We start from the raw sequence: 19,471 nt of genomic DNA on the forward strand, positions 1-19,471 counted from the left end.
CCTATCTTTTTTTTTTTTTCCCTTTTTTTTTTTTTTTTTCTCCCCAAAGTGGAAAATGTACAATACCAGGTGAAAAGAAAACTCTTAAATGAGTCCCTCATTTCTCCTGTTTATCTGCTATCCAGGGCAATCTTCAGCCTCTCCCATAATCTCCCCTGTAACTAAAAGTTGTTGCCTAGCTCTTCAGTAGAGAGCTACGAGGAAACATTCTCCCAGGTTTTGCTTTATATCATCAATCTCCCCCATAGTCCAACAGCAGTTTGTTGCCAGTTTTGCCTTTCCTGGCTGACCCTATCTTCTCCTTGAGCAATGCTAAGGTAGAGGCATGATGCCAGTCTTCAGGCTCTGACCCTCATTTCCCAAGGTAACAATTTTACAGATCCATAAGTCTTATCTATGCTGCACTGCCAATAGTTGTAGCCCTGATTTTTCACACATAGCAAGTTGTGAAGGATCTGAAAGGGCAATACGTTGGTTTATTGTCACTACACAGTCAACTTGACCTCAGTAAACACTACTTTTTGTTGTCTCCTAGACTTAGTCCCTCCCAGCAATGTAGTGTGTGGCCTCTTTTCCCAAAGACCTTGCTGAAGACAGACAAATAGCAAACAGTTTTTCAAAAAAAACTTGCTGTAGACTTTTTTTTCCCCCCATGTAACAAAGCCCCCTGCCTCCCGTTTGTTTGAAGCAGAGAAAATGTAACATGTGGCTCTCCTTTCCAGTATGTCTCTTCAGCACTGTCCTCCAAAGGCTTTTTCAGGAACCAAAGAAAATCCTGGCCAGTTCATATCCTGACCATATGACTGGTTTGAAGGACTGACCCTCTTCACCTAATTTATTTCCCCCTTCTTTCTACCAGCCTTTTGGGACACTTACAGGTGACAGTTGCTGCACTTTGACATGAATCAGGTAGGTTTCTCTCCTTATGTTTGGTTTATCCCTGCCCCAAAGAAACAAAAACTTCATGACTATTACACCCATCCAGCTATCTCACTAGTAGGGCACAAACCCTCCAGTCAGTTCCAGTATGGCAGAGGGAATAAAACTGATCCAAACTACAGCTCTGCTCCAACCCCCACCTGAGTACACTCCGTTTTTGACTACCTCTATGAAAAGTGCCATAGCCCTGCTGCTTCCTTTATCTGCCCCAGAGCCTTCGATAAGAACAGCCACTCCAGGGGTGGTAGAGGTGTGTCAAAGATGACAAATCCTCCTAATAAGGGTGGGAACACAGACACGTAAGAGTGGCCACAACTGTCACCATCCTGCTGTCCCCTCCCAGCAGGAACTGTGGCAGACTAACCCAACAGCTACAGTCAGGTCAGGCCTTTGACCGTTTGCTTGCTTTTTTGGCAGAAGTTAAAGAACAATGGATAATTTGGTAGTGTCTGTGTGAATTCAGAGTACTTCCATACCCTACAGAGCCTGCAGTTTAAATTCATTTTAATTCTTAAAGCTCTTGCTGTCTCCTTACGTAAGTGTCTTTTCTGGTGCAAAGGCAGAGACCGATATTAATATCCTCAGCTGAAATAATCCTTATAGCTCTGCAGCTTAAGATAAAACTGACAGCTTCCATCAGGTTTTATTCTTAAGGACACAAACTGGGGGTCAAGGAGGCATTTTTTCCCCACAAGATAACATTGCAAATTTGGTTCCTATCAGGATTTTTTTTTCCTTTCCCTGACCGATCCTAGCACTATAGAGCTAGATTCAGCACACCAGATTTCTACAGAAGTATTTCTTTATTTATATAGTTGCTTTATTCAACTAACACAAACAGAAGCCTTTCCTTGACCTCCTCCCCTATATTAGTAGACACTCATCCTCCATCCTAGATACCACTTTTAAAAAACAGATGAATGAGGGCAAAATCCTTCCCTTATTCAATCTATTGCAGTCACTTTCCACATACAGCATCAAGCCATCTGACAAAGTAGCTCAGAGCGCAAAAAGGTAAGGGACAAACACCAGCTATACTGCATTTGATTTATTTATTTATTTATTTTTTCCTCCATGATGGAATGGAAGTTCCTACAAAAAGCCAAAACAGGATACATTAATGTCCTCCCCTTTGGCTTACATTTTGGCTTACCCAGAGAGAAGAAATAGAGCTTCTTCTCTAGGGGTTAATAGCATACACTCTCCTCCCTCTCCTCCTGTATGACAAGAATCTACGTATTTGAACAGAATGAGACAGTTTTAATTGTACAGAAATGTTTTAGACAAACCAAATCATTCTGATGTTTTGAGTACAATAATTTTCTATGTAAACAAATGTGGTTTAAATTTTCTTTCTGCTTTATGTATTTAAAGATTTGATGACAAAGTAGGCTGCAGAAACCTTTCCATGAAATCAACACAAGTATACACAAAATATAGCAAATTGAGGATTGTTAATGTTAAAAAAGAAGCGGGCCATTCAATTCTAGTTGAAACTGGCCTGAGACTAGAAGGGCATATTCTTTTGTAAGCACGTACCAGTAAGGTTCAACTGGCTTCATTGAGCTGTTTTTATTTATATCAATTAAAAACAAATCTGAAATTTCTTGAAGGGATAATAACCTATGCAAAGGCTTTTTTTTTAATTTATTTTTTTAATAAATCTCATTTTGTGTGAGAGAACCTAATTATTACACTCTGCCAGATGTAGCAAGTCAGGCAGATGTGACCCCAAATTTTAGATGCATGAGAGCAGCATTCAATTATTAAGTATGATTTATGCTTCTTTTACTAGTAGCTCCATTTAGGTATTTATGCATAAATTTTAAAGCAGTGGGACTTAGGACACAAGTGAGTTTTGAATACCAAAGGGTATTTTCCTTATGACTTTACCTTTATTTTGTTTCAGATCTACCCTTCTGCACTTTCCCCTTTTTTCCCCTTTTAGGTTCAATATGAAACAAGAAACATAATTTAATTCCTTCATAACTCTGAGAAACTTATTTTATTGCAAGTCAAGTGTCTTAGTTTGAATATAAAAGGATTTTAAAATTAATTAGATACAATTAAGGAAATAATTATGCATAAAAGTAATGGATGAACATTTGTCATAGCTGTCAACACGGAAATCTTTTTCTTCTCTTAAAAATCCACAACTACATGTTTGAGAGGTCACAAAATTGAGGGAAAAGCAAGTGGGTGGGTGATTAGAGATAGGAAGGGTTGAACCTTTCCCAGCTGTGAAAGAGAGGATAGTACTCAAATTTGAAGTTTACGGTGGCCAAAACTGAGGAAGAATAGAAAAATTATCTGCAACAGAAGGAGGTTTTCCAATTTATATATACACCACTAACGTACCAGACTTATTTAAAAAAAAAAAAAAAAAAAAAAAAAGCTTTCTCTGCACTGCAGACTGACATAAAATTCACCCTTCAGTGACTAGATTATGTTTGAAGTTACAACACAGATGGCTTGTAGCTACATAATACACTCTGTGTAAAGGCATCTTCACCAGAAGAGTAAATGTAAAATGCCAAAACACTAGTATTAGTATGCCAAAATGACGCACTTAAAATAAATAAGGGGCCTTTGAAGGGTTCTTGCCAGAAGCTTGCCAGTACATAATAAGCTTGGAGTCTCCTATAATAGGGAAAAAGAAAGTGATGCTTTCCATAAATCTTCCTTAGCTGTCTATAAAACTTCCAACCTCTCCTTTTATCACACGGTGGGAGAAAATGAATTTCCCAAAAGGAAATAGTGGACAAAGAGAAATTAAAATTACTTAGAGAAAAAGGTATTTAAAGGTATTAAGAATTAAGCTTTATTTATTCAAATGAGGACTTGGAATCCAAGTGCCTTTAATAATCTAAGTGACTAAGAGCTTTGGGTCATACAGAGCAGGACAGAAATTAAGACAGGATTCAGTCATTTGTTTTGTCCTCAGAGCATTTCCCACCTGCCTTATCCCTCTCTGCAAGCTTTTAGCCTCACAGCACTCCAATACAAAACAAAGAGTAAAAGAAATATTTTTAAAAAGGATTAGTAAAAATAAACAATCTAGAAAGCCACATTCAGAGTTCTCTACTCTTGAAGCAAAGAAAATGCTTTAACAGTTTTGTGTTTTGTTTTTTTTTTTCTTTTTGAAGGGGGGAGGTGTTTTTATTTTAAAGATGAAAAGAGGTGAATTTGGGTCTGAAATGAATAAGGAGTGTTAAGAGGGCTGATATGACCCACTCCCATATTTTAAGCTGTCGTGTTGTGCTACCAAGTGTGGGATCATGTCAGCTCACGTCAGTCAAACTGTGCTGTGGTGCGTAAAGCAACGTGATAGATTGCCAGCCAGCTGTCCTTAATGCATGACCGGCAGAAAGCTGACAAACTGAAACAACATTACAGGAAGATCTAAAGGACAAGCACAGTGATTAGTGTGAAGACTCGAGGCAGATAAATAGCTATTTACTAATGAGGGATGGAGCATGACGAGCTCGTACCCCAGTTGCCTGGCAGAGTCAGGGAAAATAGATGGTTTCCAAGGCTGCATTAGCAAGGGTCACCCAAATCTCAGGTCCGGGGTAAGAACAGTGTAAGAGGCTGAGGACCCAGCATGAATGGGGACAGACTGAGTACCAACAGAGTGGGGAGAAAAGGCAATACTTCATACATTGTTCAGTCCGCTAATGGTAAAAATACAGAGTTCCCTAGAAGGGGAACAAGATATCAATTCATTAAATATAGATTTAATCAGGTGTCTTACTCATAAGGAAATAGCATGTGAGAGCAGACAGCACTTAAAACAAAACCCCTGAAGACAGCCTGGATGCTTGCCCTCTAACTTGTTAAAAAAAAAAAACAAAACAACAAAAAAAAAACACACACACACACACAAAAAAAAAATTATGTTCTGTTTACTTGCTTAATCACCCAGCAGTGTGAAATCTAGGTTTTTCATTATGATTTTTTTTCCCAAAAAATCACTTTTCTTAAAACCTCACACCCTGGAATGCTGTGACAAGACTGCGAACTTCTGGTCTTTCATTTGCCTGAGTTACTCATAAAGGAATATAAATGGATGTTTAGAAACATTTGGCACTTTCACATTTTAAGATACCTTAAATATGTTAGTGCACGTATTCTAGTCAGTTTCAAGTGTCTTTGTGAGAGTCTAGCCATTATGTTATTAAAGACAAGCTAGAAGTTATAACTGAAGAGGAGAAGCTTCAGAAAGAAAAGACAATTTAAACAGATAATTAAGACTATTTGAAATCAATCTCTTTTGGAACATAGGTCTATTTCAGTTTTCAAGACCTCAGTTGAATATGCTCTTTATATAACTGTTATATGGTTTAACAACTATCTAGCAAGAAAAAAATACATAGAGAGAACTATATAAACTGGCATTATATGGAAAAGTTTTTTTTTTTTTCCAGAATATTTGCATGCATTTTAGTTGAGCTACTTGTTCAATTAAATGTAGTACAGTGACAACTGATGTGTGCTAGAATAAAGCAGCTGTACGTAGATGAACTGATGTCAGTTTAATATTATTTCAAAATAAAAAGACATTTATGCCATGTTGTATTGACACTATCTGACACTAGACACTAGATAGATCTCTACCCATTCTTCTGCTGCTCACCTGTCCTAGCTCCAATGTGGAAGCTATGGATGTCAGGTGCTCCTGAGAGGACCTCTGACTGACTATACATACTAAGGCAGGCCAGAGAAGTTCAGGTTATTCAGTATCTGACAGTAAGAACATGCTCAGATAAAACATGAGCTGCTTGTAATCCAAACTGACTGTTCAGTAAAAGATAGGAGCAGAAAAAAATGTACAGAGTTGTGTCTAGATTTAACAAAAATTTTGTGAATTGATAGCATGGAAAACAGGTCTTCAGTATATCAGTATGGTTGTTTTCATTAGTACTCCCTGAAAAATTCATGTTTCATGGAGAATACATGAAAAAGCAATAAACTCTTATATGACCAAACCAAAATAAATTCAAGCCACATCAGAAATTTATCCTGCTTTGTCAGAAATTCTGTCAGAAAGGCCAACTTTTTTTTTTTTTTTTTTTAAATTACATGCTATAGTTTCTATCCCCCTTAACACAGAGTAAGGATTGGACTTTTCAGTTAATTCCTTAAAAATTAGACATCACTTTCAATTTCCCTTACTACTAGGCCGTTTTAATAAGAGTTTATAAACCGGAGTAACGTTCAGAAATCTCATAAGAAAAAAGAACCTTATCTTCGCAATTGCAAATGTTCAGCTATTATAAGACTTCTTTAGGTGACAAAGCAGTTTTAGAAAAGCATTCAGATCTTTTTCCTTTCAATACTGACTTCTTTTCCCAACTAGTTTTTGTAGTGAAAAGCAATGCAACACATTCATTCACTTACTCATCTGTAGCCTCATAACTTTCAACTACACTGAACCTTTGACAATTTGCTGGATTTTCCTGGGCTCTGGTAGGTGTTTCTGCTTCTTATATATCCACAAATATTTTTTACAAAGTTCTTCCCTGCACCTCCTCCTCCCCCCGCCCCAATCTTTTATTAGTTTTCATCTTTAACTCAATAGAGACAAACGATGCTAAAGAAATTTTGTATCAGCTCTTGTTAAATGTTTCTCATAGTGGGAATTAGGTCCTATATCTTGCATTAAAGTTTTTAATAAAGAAATACGATATTCTGAAGGCAGAACATACTTAAACTAGCTTTGTAGCAAAACAGCTGGAAAATGTATTTTAGGAATAGCAATGTTATAGACTTTGGAACAAATTAGAAATTGTCATCTTTTATTTCGCTCCAGTTCCTGGTGCAACTGGACTGTGACTGTACATCCAACTGCAAAGAAGTGACTGAATTGGAATAAGAACTGAGATATGGGCTTCACCAACGAATAGGTCACTGTTGCAATGCTGGGATTTTACAAAATACCTTCTGATCTAAATCTCCCATGAGAGAACAGAGTGGAAAATGTTAGCATAGTTAGTCTATACTAATTGAATATCCCATCCATTTTATCCATTATTTTATTACACAATCAAATGGCAGCATCTACCCTGATGTTATACCAATTTGATATAAGCAACACTATTCGCATTTTTTCCCACAAATACAGTGAGTACTCTGAATGTCCTGAAAAAAGCTGATGCTATTGTTTCAACATGCTCCTTACTAGCAACAGTAATATTAAATATTTACTTAACCAGAGTTCTTGCTGTGGATTTTGTTGTAATCATGGCAGGCACAGAAATACAAAAAGAATACTAAGGATAAACTGATGGCCAGTTTAATGCCATTTTGTAAGCCTGAAATGTGCCTGAAAATATTTTAGAGAATTAAATTAACTTAAAAAAAAAACACAGAAAATTGCTCCCATTGAAGTAGTCAAATCTTTACAACACGAGTCTGTTGTCAAAAAGTACCTGTAAAACTGCAAAGCTTCATACCTCTTTAAGGCCTGCTTACTTAAAAACATATGAAAAGAACAAGAGTCTAAAAAATAAAAAAAAAAATCCAAGAGAAGACTAGTTGGCCCAAAGCCCACTAAAATTGAGCTATCACTTTTCTTACATTCCCCCATATGAGTAACTTGCATATTAAATTTGAGATTAGTATGAAACCCAAGATACTGACAATAATCTGAGAATAACAACATACAGTGCCATATAGTAAGACCATCATTCTAACAGTGGATTTTTTTTTTAATGAAGATGTGTCAAAAAACTCAATGCATTTCAGCCAGCCTCTGGAATTTATGGAACACATTCATTCAAGTTAATTTTCTGAACAATAAACTCAAGCAATATTTGTTTGCAGTTAAAATACCTTAATTCAGCACCATCTGAAAGTAGAATGAACCCCAGTGGTCTTCTGCATACAGGCGGAAGACAAAACCTTTGAAAATATTCTTGAAGGTAAGAAATATATTGGATCCCATCACCATTAACTCACATAAAATCAATGGAATTATACCCAGGTAAAGCCAGTCATTAATAAGGAAAGACTGCACAATTATCTGGAAATTATTTTGAAGAGCTTTGAATACTTTATATTATATGCCCAGTACCATTTAAGAAAAGATTAATACCATTACAGATGGTCTGCATTGTACATGTGATTGGAATTATTTCACGGAGTTAATTTAAATACTTTTTTTTTTTTTTTTTTTTAAACTAGTTAAGCTTTACTTCTTTCATAAGTAGATTTGCTGGTTAAGTCCCTTCAGCTTAATGCACTTTATCATGTTATAGAAAAAATACTGAAGAAAAACTAAATCAGTTGGAAAAACTCTGATGGCAGTGCTAAGCTCTATAAATCTTGGCCATTACCCAGAGAAAGGAATTTAAATTCAGCATAGAAATTCTGTTACCTTCCTACTGTCCCATATCATCCCAGGAACATCCCACGGCCTTTATCACATCTTTGTGGGTAATCACTCTTAGTGATCAGTTAGTCTGAATAAGGAAGAAGGAGGAACAAAAGTGAATAAATTGGTACTTATTGGGACTAAGGGAAAATTTCGTGATGAGCAGAAACTATGGAAAAATTTCCAAGCAATAAAAATTCTGATTCTGAAAAAAGTGGGACTTCTGAGTCCATATATCATCTAATGGAATCTGAATTCAAAAGCTGTTTGTTTGACTTAGTTTTGACCCTGTCTTCTTATGTAGCCCACGTGAAGTCCTTGTGAGTCTGACAGTCAGCAGGAAGGCTCCTGCTGATTTCAGTAATGTGATTCCCATTATCTCTTTGTATCTGAAATAGCCATAATATTCCTCCTTTTTGAGAACATAATAGGAAACAGAGCCTCAGAAACCTATGCATTCCATTTGATCAACTAGTCTGATTTATTTGGATCAGTTTGCAAATTTCAAAATTTTTTTTGAACATTCTCAACATTTGTTTTCCCCAACATAATTAAATGTCCTTTCAGTTAGGCCTCATCTGAAAATATAATAACAAATGGCGCTTTATCTAGGTCTGACTCCTGTAGATCCCATACAGCCATCGAGAGTTAGTTGTGCATACCTACTCCTTATACATGGTATTGCAACCCTACAACATTCATGCACATAACAAAAAAATTACTCATATGTTTCTCTGGTTTGGATATTAGAATGTCATGTAAGATTCAGAAATCTTACTGCACTCAGAACACGTGGCATTTTCTTCTATACATAAGGCTTGTCACAGAATACAATTACATTTATCTGACATGATTTGTTCCTAATATCCATGCTGACTGCTACTGATTGTTAGATTTTAAGTGCTTAAATATGGTTTGCTTGAATGTGTTTCAGTTTTTGATATTGTTTTCTGGTGTCAGAGTTTAAACTGGAGGTATATAAAATTGTCTCTTTTACTCACTTTCAGAGAGAAATACAGTATTTATCTCATCCCAATCTACTATTGCTTACCTGTCTTCCCTCAGCTACCTAAAGAAACATAGTTAAATATAGTATTTTTTGATATATCCTGAACTAGTCCATATTAAAGCACGTGAGTCCAGACTGTTTGAAAACAAACAACTTATGTGACTGATCTGGAACATAAGTAATACCTAAGATTCATCACTGGTGCTAGTTGTGCTAGATTTTGGGTCATAGCTGGCATTTTCAGGAAGACAAGAGTCGTTTGTACATCTGTTTTCTTGGTTTCACTGGGTAGCTGTTTGTGAAGCCTTTACACTTTCCAGAGTCTGTCTTTTGTACCACACTGGCACATTAGCTATTCTGAGCTCTCCAGGGACTACTGATTTCCTAGAAACAGCTCACCATTGGAAGTCCAGGTAACAGTTGCTTACTCACAGGCCACTGCAGGTTTTCTAGAGCTTATTTTGAACCCTTATTCTTCTAGAATGATCCAGTCAGCCTTGTCCTGGCACACAGCTCTGTGCATCACTGGACTTTCCATCCCTATTTCTCTGTTCAGTACCATTCTGTACAGTGGATAGCAAACCCAGCATTATAAGGAGGTGATCACACAAGGGTGGCAAAAATCATACTGGGATTAAGGAAATTCCCATCCTTAAAGACCAAAAGTTCTTTGCATAGACTTTCATTAGTCTCTTAATTGTCTGCAGACATCTCACTCGCTAATTTATTATCTTGCCACATTTTGGGCATCGTCAAAACAGCTTTTCATTATTCCAGCTACATGCCTACCAGTATTAGATTTCATATTTTTCCAGGACTTATAGGGACTGCCAACACACTGCTGCACAGAATACCCAGCCATGTCATTCTTTTGTGGTCTTGTTATTCCTGGTATTTTCATACACTATTTACATATTTCTTACATGTTATCTGTTCTTGCTATTTATGCTACAAGCTCCTACATCATGGACTCACTAGTCTGTAGAAACATCACCCCGTAGATTACGGCTATTAACATCACTAGCTATAATGTATGTTAAGCATAATAATACATTCCCAAGTCAGTATGACATTTAAAGCAAGATGAGATAGCCCTGGAGAATGTATATTATGAAAATTGTCTTCTAATCATTGCCCAATAGAAGATTATTAGGTCAATTAAAAGTGCATATTTCTTTTCTTCTTCTGACATACCATCAGATTACTATCGGCCTACCCCAAATAGAGCTAATGGGAATCTTTTTTCTTAGTTTGTTTGGCTAATGATGGTCACTGATGTGAACACAAGAATAGACAAAACCCAGTCACTTTAATATCCAGTATTCTGGGCTATAATATTTCACAGAACAGGGCCAGCCATAAATCACTGATAACATTCTTGCATATAGATACACAGACACACACTAACACCAATAACATTCCTTGCTCACAATCAATGCCCTCCTGGCACCAAAAACAAATTTACAGAAAAGTACTCAAAAAGTTCTTTGAGACAGTTTCCAAAGTATCAAAACATTGATGTTCCTGTTCTGGTTAGGAAGAAACAACCTCACAAGCCTTCAATAACTAGAATGTATAGCTTGTTCTGTGAAGCTGAAAAATAGATGGGGTTATTCTCCTGTTTCAGTGCAATCATTATCTCTCTGTTTACTATGAAAGTCTTTCTGTAAGTCATATGGTCACTGATAACAGACATTTTGGCTGAAACATGAAGCATCTCCATAACTCTGTTCAACAGTTGGAAGAACAGGCTTTCCAGATGAGTTTTAGTATACTTCTATCCAATGGGCAGCAGACATTTTAAAGGGCGTGTAACAGATTGATGAGTTGGGCATTTCTTTGTCATTTCCTGTTTGCCCATTTTTCCTTTTTGCATGAAACCTTAAAATTACCCACTGAACAGTAAATTGCAACCTACTGCTATTTCTCCCCTCTCTCCACTTCTGCACTGAAGAATTGTTTTATTGAAAGAATTGTTTAAATGAAAGATAAAAATTAAGATCTCCCATCAGTTTGGGAAATCTTGACCACAAAACTGCTCAGAAGTTGAGTTTTCCTAGGACTGCTGCCAGCACATTATTTCATTGCTATAAGCTCCACATGGTAGGTAGTGGAGTACCAGACAGAGAGCAAGCTACGACTTCTTAATCAGTGCTGATTAAAAGGTCAGTGATTCCTCATGACCCTTTAGGCCAAAAATCATAGTCTTAATCACAATTGGAATCCAGCTAAGGTCTCTTATCTGATATGATTCAAGAGACAGTGTTTTAATCATAAAATTGCAGTACTACTTCATTTAAAGAGAGTAAAAGGAAAAAAAGAAGCCCTTATAAAGTTGCTAATTGACCTTAATCTAATGTGATGTGCAATACTCTCAGCATGCAACTGTGACAGGGGCACAAAGAGTAAGAACACTTCTTAAAACTAAATTAAATTTGAAATAGTAGATTAGATTATTTCCCATGTCCTCAAACAAACCTCTGCACGTTGAAATTTATCTTGAGATTTCCAAGTACATTAGGGACTTCCTACATGACAACTGTAATGTACCTTGAGTACAGCTCAGAAAAGCTGCTTGGACTTAAGCTCATATATTCATTATAGATAGAAAAACTCCAACTGTTGCAAGAATGAGCATATTTGAAGATCTGCAACAAGGTCCTTTAGGTGTCCAGATCTGATGTCCTCTGTTACTTACTGAAACACTTTAGGAAACAAAAAAACAAGCAACAAGCAACAAACAAAAACAAAACAAAAAACACACAACAACACTACCTCTTATTCTATAAAAAACACAAGCAAATTGCATTTTGACTTCTTGTACTTTGAAAAAGGTTGTCTGTTTTACTGGGAACAGAACTGAAAATTAAAACAGGACTTTAACAGGAAGTTTTAAAAAAAGCCAGTTACATTCCAGTGTGTCTGAATCCCCTCTTACCTTTTATGTTTTGTGCCTATTTCAGCTGCAATTTCTTCTTGCAAAGAATTTGTGTAACATATTCAAAGGACATTTCACATGATTAATCCATGATAGAGTCTTCTAATTTGTTTAAAAAATAAAACAAAACAAAAAACGGGTTAGTCATAGGTATCAGCCCATCCGCAAGTTTATGAACCTGATGAAGATACACTGTGGCATCTATTCTATAAATAATCCCATGTTTTAATAATATGGGTGAAAATGGGCAAGTATTCTTGCCATGAAATGTAAAAAGGCATGTTAGAAGTGGAGAACATGTTATGCTGATTAATGCCTATTTGTTTTTCCCAACAATGTTTTACCTTTATAACATAGTCTATGGGCATGGGAACCAATATTTCACCTAAAACATTGTTACTGGTACCAAAGGATGCATAATCAGCCCAGTATTTTCTCCAGTAGCTCTTGCATAATATTAAATATATTTGCATACATGCATCCACCCATATGCTTTTCTGTTTTGATCATATTGACACCTCAGCCTACTGTTGTGCTCTGTTTTCAGAGTCACATAATGACTGACTCATAAAACAGTTTGGTTTAGAAGGGATCCTTAAGGATCAATTAGTTCCACCCCCCACCTGCTGTGAAGAGGGACATCTATCACTAGATCAGGTTGCTTAAAACCCCATCCAACCTGGCCTTGAACACTCTCAGGGATGGGGCAGCCACAGCTTCTCTGTGCAACTTGTTCCACTGTTTCACCACCCTCAAACTAAAGATTATCTTCCTTACATCTAATCTAAGCCTACCCTCTTTTAGTTTAAAGCCATTATGCCTTGTCCTGATGACAAGGAGATGAGCTTTCACTGCATAATAAAGTTGGGTCATCCTATGCTGGCAGCGCTGAAAGGAAATAAGAGATCTGTGGGGTTATAGAGATACAAATGAAATTATTTAATTGAAATATGGACCCCACTGAACTACATAGAACCACCACAGATTACAGTGGGGATTCCTCTTCTTCAGGGTTTCATTTTGAGGAAAATACTGCAACCTTAAGTTACACACACTCAGTTTACCAGGAAAATATGTGATAAAGCATATTTGGCCCCTCTTTGTTGGAGCTGTTTAGGATTAGACCTAGATCCAAGCAAAGGTAATAGAAAGATGCCCTTGCGCATTTAGTGAAAGTGGAGCTGTGCCTATTGTAACCATATGTTGAGTACTTTGAGACGTAGCTATATTAATCCTCTCCTGTAAATTTTAATCATTTAGACTCTTTAAAGCTCAGAGAAGAGCATCTAAAATGTTACTATATTTCCTAAGGCATCCACTTCACTTTACCCTGTATGTTTTCTTTCATATAATCCATCAAGAGACAGACCTTTAAATGACTTCCAACAGTGAGGTGTAATTCTGCTGCATACATGTTAAGTGGTTTCTTAGGACATTTCACATCACTCCTGCTTCTGGTCCAGACTGCTGCAGTACTAGCTGCTATGAATATGCTGAATAAAAAGGTGATCATTACCCCATATAGTTTACAGCGTAGATAATAAGATAAAGGCAGAGATGAAGCAGCAGCAAGGAAACAGCAAAAGAGTATAAGGCATAGTGTGGAAAATAGTTTTAGCCCATTTTTCACCCTGCACTCCCCACTCCCCTTTTGCAAACACTGTAGCAGAGGAGAGCTATGAATAGCCACCCCTAGAAGAATAGCAAGGCAGCTCTTTTCATCTCAATGTAAGAAGCAGCAAGGCTTAAAGTTTGGTTATCTTTGTTTTCCATGAAATTAACAATGCACAACTGAGACCAATTTGATGAACTTATCAAAAGAAAAAGCTGACATCTCAGTAGCAAAGTACAATAGCTACATACGTATGACATGACTGCAAAAAAAATATTATTCTTAATGCCTCACATTCTTCTATCCAGTTTACCTACCATTGAAATAAACACATGGCTAAGAGAAGAACAGCTCTTGGTTTAGCAGTACTATTTATGCTCTGTGTTTTGATGTTCTATCCTCTGTGGGTATAGTTATCCATTAAGGTTGTTTTCTGCTATAACAATGTATATTAATAGATTCAAGCTCTTTCTAGAAGAAACACTATTATATATATATATATATATAATATATATATATATATTATTATTATATTATATATATATTATATTATTATATATATATAATATATATATATATAATATATAATATATATATATGCTCCTCTGTTTCATTGCCTTCAGTTGTTTGGGAGTAAGTTCATAAGATTTATCTTACACCTCCCTTTCCTCTAATTTGCAGACAAACTTTTCCAAGGAAGGACCATGCCACCTCTCCCGCTGACTTGCAGCAGACCTACGTTTTTAATTTTATTTTAATTTCTTTTCCTCCCAATGGAGTGAAAATTCCTGCCCCAAAACCAATTATCTTTCAATTAGCAAGTAAAATTAATTTTCACACTTCATATGCTAACATGAGAATGACAGAAATGCTTAACATTTCTTAAATCTGTCAGTGGAAAAGAAAAAGACAAATGTGACACTAGATTTTTCAGAAGAGTTTAGAGTCTCAAAGCTCTCTTTTTTTCAGTGAAATGGTAACTTCACAAAGATGCTCTGCATCCTGTTGTATTTGGAAATTGAAGGCATTCACATAGAGAGTACTTGCTGGTTTGCTTTTAAAATAAATTTTGCTAAAGTAAATTTTATTAAAATAAATTTTGTCTTCCTTACTAGCAGTACTAATAAATGTTTTCCTTTATTTCCCCTCCCTTGTTTTCTTAAAATCTGAAGTAACTTAACATCTGAGGCCAAGTGTATCAATACAAGCAGGCTAACAACTTTCAAAATTGTTATGGAAGTAAATGTAGCCTAAACAAGATGGAAGACTGAAACCAACTAACTAAATGATGCATTCTGAGGAAATGACGATTAAATTTATCCCTTGCTTCTGATAAAGCATTAATATTTCATAACACTTCAAAGGATAAATATTAACACTATCGTTTATTGAATAGAACTTTTATAGCAATTTGGTTTCTTTCCTAGATTTTATTTTTTAATATGTATCTGTAGCCACAGAAAACTATTGTGATAAATTTTCGAGACTGATGAAACAAACACCAGGAAATGGAACCCAGTAACATGCTTAGAGGCAACAAAATGTAAAGGTGTCAGGAATCCAAGTGAGCAGCATGCAAGGTGCAGCTCAAAACTATCCTGACTTATTGGCACACATAGGAATATGATATGATCAGGCTCACCCAAGACTGTCATAAGTCTGGTCCTGGGATTCATTTATAACTCCACAGTTTTCAGCAAAAGATAGCTTGTATTCAATCCATTCAGCTTTCTCCCTCCCCATTAACTTTGGGATGTGAGGCCAACAACAAAAAAATAAGAGAAGTTTCACTCCCCTTATCGGAGAAAAAGATCAATGGAAAGAGAAAATCCCCATCTCAGAAGAAAAACACTGGTTATGCCTGAAATTCCTAGCAAAGTGCTGACCTGAATGCTCACAGACAGAAACCTTAGTGAATTAACAAGAGAATGGCTTCAGAAGCATTCCTGGTATTGTGGCTGGAAGCCTAATTCCTGTTATATTAAATGGCAATCACCTCTTACAACTTAGGCTCCAGCTATTTATACACTAAATTACAAGATCTGTAGGGTCAGCACAATGTTTTAGAAATTCTTCCTTAATTTCTTAGTGAGGTGAAAGCTCAAACCTGCTATCACTGATGACTCCATCTTAAGTAGGAAAACATGTCATGCTTACATGGTGTAACAGAAAAATGAATATTCCATTTTACTCTGATGTTAATTGCCTTCTTCTCCCTAACTAGATGGCAAGTAACCTTTACACATTGTTACTGCTAAGTGGAAAGAGGGAATAATAATGTTATTTTAATTGATTGGTGAATTATTGAACAGGGTTGCTAATACCAACCCCTTTCTGACTGGAAGAAATGATTACATTTTCTATGTTTGTTATTTAGTATTTTGTGTTTTCCGGTCTCATGTTTTTGTTTGTACACAATCATTCAAAAACATACTTAGAAACAGAAATATAGCATTACTACAAAGATCAGTTAATGTGAAACGTGAATTTGTAAGGTGTTCAAATACAACCCCCCCAGATTTTAGAATGGGGAAACTTCAGAGTGGGAAAACGTGGGGAAAGACATCTAACAACAGACCACTGTATCCCTCCCCCCACCCCTGTCCCCCCAAAATAAACACACAAAAAACTTAAAATATTAGTGAATCTTAAGTCTATAGATTCACCTGGAAATCACCTCAAATGTTCAATCTGTCTTTTCCAGTGAACTGCAGCAGGATCATCCTTACCCAAGTCATTCCTACCACATTTGTCTACACCATTTTAAGGACCTCCAATAATAAACACTCCACATCTTATCTCTGTAAACTATTCTAGTGCTACACTATTCTCTATATACCGCCACATATTTTTCAAAACTGCAGTTTTGGTCCCCTTTGCTGTAATTTAGTTCCTATACTTCTAGTGGTAGAGAGTCCTCAATAGCTATTCAAAGAGAAATCAAGTTTTTGTCCCCTGCAATCAGCTTGGCATCCACCTTGTAGCACTTTAACGAGATGAGAAACCTGTTCCTCATCTTGCTTTTGATGAAACAATGTGTGAAAACGTCAGAAAGTCTCCTATGGTCAAGATAAATTAAAAATGTATTTTCAGGTACCAGCAACAAGGGAAATCTTACCTCCTGAGTATTGAGTTTAACTGAAAGGGGCTGTGCTATTCTTCCCCACCCTCAGCATGGTGAACTATCTCTTCAGGGTTACTCAGTCAAATTATCTTCAGCCTCAATGAAGTATTTGTTTAGAATGAAGCCTACACAATCTTCTTCTAATAATGTCATCTACATTATATATAAAATTTGCCTACTAAAGTACTCCAAGAATTTTCTGGATTATCTGAGTGTTGATGTACTTAATTCCCAGCAGATGCCTAGGCAGTAAAAACCTTTGCCAACACCAAATCATGGACTCTGCTTTATTTAGTTTTGTTTGTTTGTTTTTTTTTCCACGAAGATGCCTTTTGCCTGTTCCACTGGCTCTGGTGTTTGAAAGCAAACACCCACCATAGAGTTCATAATTTGTTGTTGTTGTTTTTCCCCTTCTTCTTCCTCTTGATTTCTTACCACTTAGGTGTTTTCACCAGGTCTACCCAGCTCTAGAGATCAGACCCATTTACATGGTTGCTTCATTCTTTCTAAATGAACTCACACACTAACTATGCCAGTGACTTCAATTGTTCTAGAGTCTCAGCTTTTAAGTTAAATTAGTTAAGTCAAGTCAATTCATCCTTTTAGTTCTATATAAGGAATTCCAGGTCCTCCCTTTGCCCTTTATTAGTTTTTGGACAGCTTTGCCATCCAGCAATTTTTGCCAGACCAGCTCGCTCAACTCTTCATCCCTTCTTAAGAAACAGGGATTCCCAGTGAAACAGCTTTACTTGTATAACCACAGACAAGCAACTTTTGTCTCCGCTTATCTGTGTTTCTAGTTCTCTTATCCTTTTAAATATTAAGGTTTTTTTTTTTTTCAGAGGAGGAATTCGCACTGGGCATCCATAGCAAAAACTAAATACAGCAGCATCCTTAACTGCACTTAGGGCTATGTCAATGTCTCCCCATAAGAAAACAACTGTTGTATGCTACAAATGAAACAGAGTTCACTGTGGTAGCAGAAGAAAAACAAACAAACAAACAAACCCCCCCCCCCCCCCCACACACACAAACAGACCAAAGCAAAAAACACAAAACCACACCAAAAAACAGGGTTTTGCCAAGTTCATTTATACAGTATAGCCTCCTTACCCTTTTGTCCCTTCATACTCAATCTCACTGCAAGTCAGTGTGAAAGTTTAAGTAATTAAATGATTTTAAATAAATATGTGCGTGTGTGCTGTCATTTCCTTAGTTGTCTGTAACCAAATTTTAGTGTTCAGTGGAAGTAGCACATCTGTTTTTCAAGACAATTAAGTTATTAGATACAGATTAATTCAATAAACCCAACAGATGATCTGAGAATTTTGAAGTATAATCAATAAACCAGGAATGTGAGAAATGGAAATTGGATTTGGAAGATTAACAAAGCCTGCCGTTGAAAGATTGATTTTTTGCATAAGTGGTTGGTTTAATCAGAAGTCCCAAGGGGCCTCATGCAATAGCTAATTAATAATATTGGTTAGAAAGAAATATGAAGAAAGAATAAATATCAAGGAGCATGACTCCAAATACACTAAAAAATGTCTTTTTGTTTCAGGCTTCAGGGAAATAAAAGCATGTAGTTCCTTGCATCCATACTGCAGGATACAGTGAGTTTTTTCTAAGTTCCTTTAAGCAGAATTCAAAGTGAGTGGAAAACACAAATTTGAAGGAAGATAAAACACTGCTATTCTACTAAAGATTTAGTACAACAAAGACTAAACAAGACAATGAAGCTCTCTATGAGACAGAACATGGGAAATCTGTTTTCCCAGCACATCATATCTTGCAATTTTATGGCCCTTTTATAGGGATTCTTTCCAGTACCACAACATAATCAGTCCACAGTTGATTTATGATTAAGATCTCCAGACCAAAATTGATTGTTCAATAGTCCTTTTGGAGCTATATACGATCTTAATTCAGAAAATGTAATGTTTCATTACAGACATGTTAACTGTAGTATGCTTCTGTCACCACACCTCTGTCTAAGCACTGAGAATACGCCATTGTGTTTGGGTTGCTGCAGCTAAAAGGTGCTGCAAAGAATTCTTCAGCATGTGGTGGTTACATATATTTAAAAATCAAGGTTGCAGAGTATAAATGCTTCATGATTTAATTCATGAAGGAATCATTCCTGATAAACAGATTCTCAAGTTGTTTCTTTTTCTGTATTTAAAGACAATTTCATATTTTTATTCAGACTTTTCTCATTCACAATAGCTCTTGAAGGAAGGAAATCCCTTCACAGACAAGAATTCCACCTTTAGATAGAATAAAGAAAAAGTCTAGGTCATTATTCTTTTTGTGTTTAGGCAGAAGAGAGATCCTTCAAATTCCCCAAATACTTTAAACTAAAAAACTACACACACGTTTTTCAGTTTAAGCAACACTTTGGGGAAAAAAACAGTATAGATGATTATGGTACAAGTGTGACATCTCAAGTAGATAAGGTAGCTTAAAATAATTTA

At 36.2% G+C, this 19,471-nt stretch overlaps 1 long non-coding RNA gene across 4 annotated transcripts in view; it reads right to left on the reverse strand.

The window, feature by feature from the left end:
* LOC311438643 overlaps window positions 1-19,471 on the reverse strand; it is a 73,183-nt gene that overhangs the window by 28,605 nt on the left and 25,107 nt on the right. For 3 of the 4 annotated variants that reach the window (XR_014694238.1, XR_014694239.1, XR_014694240.1), the window contains exons 3-4: window positions 12,262-12,363; window positions 8,318-8,402 (exon numbers count right to left, since the gene is read on the reverse strand). This is a non-coding gene — a long non-coding RNA (uncharacterized lncRNA). Of the gene's footprint in view, window positions 1-8,317; window positions 8,403-12,261; window positions 12,364-13,630; window positions 13,727-19,471 lie in introns of those variants that run through there. The other variant, XR_014694241.1, reaches the window with a different exon arrangement.

The sequence above is a fragment of the Aythya ferina genome (genome assembly GCF_964211825.1).
Source record: "Aythya ferina genome assembly, chromosome: 6".
In the NCBI taxonomy this organism is placed as follows: Eukaryota; Metazoa; Chordata; class Aves; order Anseriformes; family Anatidae; genus Aythya; species Aythya ferina.